This window comes from Triticum aestivum, chromosome 5B, assembly GCF_018294505.1.
Source record: "Triticum aestivum cultivar Chinese Spring chromosome 5B, IWGSC CS RefSeq v2.1, whole genome shotgun sequence".
Taxonomy (NCBI): domain Eukaryota; kingdom Viridiplantae; phylum Streptophyta; class Magnoliopsida; order Poales; family Poaceae; genus Triticum; species Triticum aestivum.
In genome coordinates this window covers 265,952,372-265,958,230 of record NC_057807.1, presented here as the reverse complement: position 1 = coordinate 265,958,230, position 5,859 = coordinate 265,952,372, and positions in this window count along the sequence as shown.

The following is a 5,859-nucleotide window of genomic DNA, read 5'->3' as shown; positions in this document are numbered from 1 at the left end:
TCCCTCTCCCTCTCCTAATAAGAAAGGGGGGAGTCCTACTCCCGGTGGGAGTTGGACTCCCCCCTAGGGCGCGCCACCCCCCTTGGTCGGCCCCCTCCTCCACTCCTTTATATGCGGGGAGGGGGCACCCCATAGACACAACAATTGATCCTTGAGATCTATTAGCCGTGTGCGGTGCCCCCCTCCACCATAGTCTTCCTCGATAATATTGTAGCGGTGCTTAGGCGAAGCCCTGTGACGGTAGAACATCAACATCGTCACCACACCGTCGTGCTAACGGAACTCTCCCTCGACACTCTGCTGGATCAGAGTACGGGGGACGTCATCGAGCTGAACGTGTGCAAGAACTCGGAGGTGCCGTAGTTTCGGTGCTTGATCGGTCGGGCCGTGAAGACGTACGACTACATCAACCGCGTTGTGCTAACGCTTCCGCTTTTGGTCTACGAGGGTACGTGGACACACTCTCCCCTCTCGTTGCTATGCATCACCATGATCTTGCGTGTGCGTAGGAATTTTTTTGAAATTACTACGTTCCCCAACAGTGGCATCCGAGCCAGGTTTTATGCGTAGATGTTATATGCACGAGTAGAACACAAGTGAGTTGTGGGTGATACAAGTCATACTGCTTACCAGCATGTCATACTTTGGTTCGGCGGTATTGTTGGATGAAGCGGCCCGGACCGACATTACGCGTACGCTTACGCGAGACTGGTTCTACCGACGTGCTTTGCACACAGGTGGCTGGCAGGTGTCAGTTTCTCCAACTTTTGTTGAACCGAGTGTGGCTACGCCCGGTCCTTGCGAAGGTTAAAACAGCACTAACTTGACGAACTATCGTTGTGGTTTTGATGCGTAGGTAAGAACGGTTCTTGCTCAGCCCGTAGTAGCCACGTAAAATTTGCAACAACAAAGTAGAGGACGTCTAACTTGTTTTTGTAGGGCATGTTGTGATGTGATATGGTCAAGACATGATGCTATATTTTATTGTATGAGATGATCATGTTTTGTAACCGAGTTATCGGCAACTAGTAGGAGCCATATGGTTGTCGCTTTATTGTATGAAATGCAAGCGCCCTGTAATTGCTTTACTTTATCACTAAGCGGTAGCGATAGTCGTAGAAGCAATAGATGGAAAAACGACAATGATGCTACGATGGAGATCAAGGTGTCGCGCCGGTGACGATGGTGATCACGATGGTGCTTCGGAGATGGAGATCACAAGCACAAGATGATGATGGCCATATCATATCACTTATATTGATTGCACGTGATGTTTATCCTTTATGCATCTTATTTTGCTTTGATTGACGGTAGCATTATAAGATGATCTCTCACTAATTATCAAGAAGTGTTCTCCCTGAGTATGCACCATTGCGAAAGTTCTTCGTGCTGAGACACCACGTGATGATCGGGTGTGATAGGCTCTATGTTCAAATACAACGGGTGCAAAACAGTTGCACACGCGGAATACTCAGGTTAAACTTGATGAGCCTAGCATATACAGATATGGCCTCGGAACACTGGAGACCGAAAGGTCGAGCATGAATCATATAGTAGATATGATCAACATAGTGATGTTCACCATTGAAAACTACTCCATCTCACGTGATCATCGGACATGGTTTAGTTGATTTGGATCACGTGATCACTTAGATGATTAGAGGGATGTCTATCTAAGTGGGAGTTCTTAAGTAATATGATTAATTGAACTTTAATTTATCATGATAGTCCTAATAGTATTTTGCAAATTATGTTGTAGATCAATAGCTCGCGTTGTTGCTTCCCTATGTTTATTTTGATATGTTCCTAGAGAAAAACTATGTTGAAAGATGATAGTAGCAATGATGCGGACTGGGTCTGTGATCTGAGGTTTATCCTCATTGTTGCACAGAAGAATTATGTCCTTGATGCACCACTAGGTGACAGACCTATTGCAGGAGCAGATGCAGACATTATGAACGTTTGGCTAGCTCAATATGATGACTACTTGATAGTTTAGTGCACCATGCTTGACGGCTTAGAATCGGGACTTCAAAGACATTTTGAACATCATGGTCCATATGAGATGTTCCAGGAGTTGAAGTTAATATTTCAAGCAAATACCCGAGTTGAGAGATATGAAGTCTCCAACAAGTTCTATAGCTAAAAGATGGAGGAGAATCGCTCAACTAGTGAGCATGTGCTCAGATTGTCTGGGTACTACAATCACTTGAATCAAGTGGGAGTTAATCTTCCAGATAAGATAGTGATTGACAGAATTCTCTAGTCACCATCACCAAGTTACTAGAACTACGTGATGAACTATAGTATGCAAGGGATGACGAAAACGATTCCCGAGCTCTTCGTGATGTTGAAATCGACGAAGGTAGAAATCAAGAAAGAGCATCAAGTGTTGATGATTGACAAGAACACTAGTTTCAAGAAAAGGGCAAAGGGAAAGAAAGGGAACTTCAAGTAGAATGACAAGCAAGTTGTCACTCCCATGAAGAAGCCCAAAGCTGGACCAAAGCCTGAAACTGAGTGCTTCTACTGCAAAGGAAATGATCACTGAAAGCGGAAATGCCCTGAATATTTGGTGGATAAGAAGGATGGCAAAGTGAACAAGGGTATATTTGATATACAGGTTATAGATGTGTGCCTTACTAGTGTTTATAGTAGCCCCTGAGTATTTGATACTTGTTCGGTTGCTAAGATTAGTAACTCGAAACAGGAGTTACATAATAAACAGAGACTAGTTGAGGGGAAGTGATGATGAGTGTTGGAAGTAGTTCCAAGATTGATATGATCATCATCACACACTCCCTATACTTTCGGGATTAGTGTTAAATCTAAATAAATGTTATTTAGCATTTGCGTTGAGCATGAATATGATTTGATCATGTTTATTGCAATACGGTTATTCATTTGAAGTCAGAGAATAATTGTTGTTCTGTTTACATGAATAAAACCTTCAATGGTCATGCACCCAATGAAAATAGTTTATTGGATCTCAATCGTAGTGATACACATATACATAATATTGATGCCAAAAGATGCAAAGTTGATAATGATAGTGCAACTTATTTGTGGCACTGTCGTTTGGGTCATATCGGTGTAAAGCGCATGAAGAAACTCCATAAAGATGGACTTTTGGAATCACTTGGTTATGAATCATTTGATACTTGCGAATCGTGCCTTTTGGGCAAGATGACTAAAACTCTGTTCTTCGGAACAATGGAACGAGCAACAAACTTGTTGGAAATAATACATACTGATGTATGCAGACCAATGAGTATTAAGGCTCGTGGAGGGTATCATTATTTTTTGACCTTCACAGATGATTTGAGCAGATATGGGTATATCTACTTGGTGAAACATAAGTCTGAAATAGTTGAAAGGTTCAAAGAATTTCAGAGTGAAGTGTAAAATCATCGTAACAAGAAAATAAAGTTTCTGCGATCTGATCGTGGAGATGAATATTTGAGTTACGAGTTTGGCCTTCATATAAAACAATGTGGAATAGTTTCACAGCTCACATCACCTGGAACACCACAACGTAATGGTGTGTCCGAACGTCATAACCGCACTTTATTGGATATGGTGCAATCAATGATGTATCTTACTGATTTGCCACTATCGTTTTGGGGTTATGCATTAGAGACAGCTGCATTCACTTTAAATAGGGCACCATCAAAATCCGTTGAGACGATGCCTTATGAATTGTGGTTTGCTTAGAAACCAAAGTTGTCGTTTCTTAAAGTTTGGGGCTGCAATGCTTATATGAAAAAGTTTCAACGTGATAAGCTCGAACCCAAATCGGAGAAGTGCGTCTTCATAGAATACCCAAAAGAAACTATTGGGTACACCTTCTATCACAGATCCGAAGGCAAGATATTCGTTGCTAAGAATGGATCCTTTCTAGAGAAGGAGTTTCTCTCGAAAGAAGTGAGTGGGAGGAAAGTAGAACTTGATGAGGTAACTGTACCTGCTCCCTTATTGGAAAGTAGTTCATCACAGAAATCTGTTTCTGTGACACCTACACCAATTAGTGAGGAAGCTATTGATATTGATCATGAAACTTCAGATCAAGTTACTACCAAAACTCGTAGGTCAACCAGAGTGAGATCCGCACCAGAGTGGTATGGTAATTCTATTCTGTAGGTCATGTTATTAGACCATGATAAACCTATGAACTATGAGGAAGTGCTGATGAGCCCAGATTCCGCGAAATGGCTGGAGGCCATGAAATCTGAGATAGGATCCATGTATGAGAACAGAGTGTGGACTTTGGCGGACTTTCTTGATGATCGGCAAGCCATAGAAAACAAATGGATCTTCAAGAGGAAGATGTACGTTGATAGTGGTGTTACTATCTACAAAGCTAGACTTGTCGAAAAAGGTTTTTGACAAAGTTCAAGATGTTGACTACGATGAGTTTTTCCTCACTCGTATCGATGCTTAAGTCTGTCCGAATGATGTTAGCAATTGCCACATTTTATGAAATTTGGCAAATGGATGTCAAAACTACATTCCTTAATGGATTTATTAAAGAAGAAGTTGTATATGATGCAACCAGAATGTTTTGTCAATCCTAAAGGTGCTAACAAAGTGTGCAAGCTCCAGTGATCCATCTATGGACTGGTGCAAGCATCTCGGAGTTGGAATATATGCTTTGATGAGTTGATCAAAGCATATCGTTTTATACAACTTTTGGAGAAGTCTGTATTTACAAGAAAGTGAGTGGGAGCACTACAACATTTCTAATAAGTATATGTGAATAACATATTGTTGATCGGAAATAATGTAGAATTTTCTGGAAAGCATAAAGGAGTATTTGAAAAGAGTTTTTCAAAGAAAGACCTCGGTGAAGCTGCTTACACATTGAGCATCAAGATCTATAGAGATAGATCAAGACACTTGATAAGATTTTTCAATGAGTACATACCTTGATAAGATTTTGAAGCAATTCAAAATGGAACAGTCAAAGAAGGAGTTCTTTCCTATGTTGCAAGGTGTGAAGTTGAGTAAGACTCAAAGCCCGACCACGGCAGAAAATAGAAAGAGAATGAAAAGTCATTCCCTATGCCTCAGTAATAGGTTCTATAAAGTATGCTATGCTGTGTACCAGACCTATTGTATACCTTGCTCTGAGTTTGGCAAGGAGGTACAATTTTGATCTAAGAGTAGGTCACTGGACAACGGTCAAGAATATCCTTAGTGAGGACTAAGGAAATATTTCTCGATTATGGATGTGATAAAAGAGCCCGTCATAAAGAGTTACATCGGTGCAAGCTTTTACACCGATCCAGATGACTCTAAGTCTCAATCTGGATACATATTGAAAGTAGGAGCAATTAGCTAGAGTAGCTCCGTGCAGAGCATTGTAGACATAGAATATTTGCAAAATACATACGGCTCTCAATGTGACAGACCCGTTGACTAAACTTTTCTCACGAGCAAAACATGATCATACCTTAGTACTCTTTGGGTGTTAATCACATAGCGATGTGAACTAGATTATTGACTCTAGTAAACCCTTTGGGTGTTGATCACATGACGATGTGAACTATGGGTATTAATCATATACAGATATGAATATTGGTGTTAAATCACATGATGATGTGAACTAGATTATTGACTCTAGTGCAAGTGGGAGACTGAAGGAAATATGCCCTAGATGCAATAATAAAGTTATTATTTATTTCCTTATATCATGATAAATGTTTATTATCCATGCTAGAATTTTATTAACCGGAATCATGATACATGTGTGAATACATAGACAAACATAATGTCACTATTATGCCTCTACTTGACTAGCTCATTAATCAAAGATGGTTATGTTTCCTAACCATGGACATGAGTTGTCATTTGATTAAC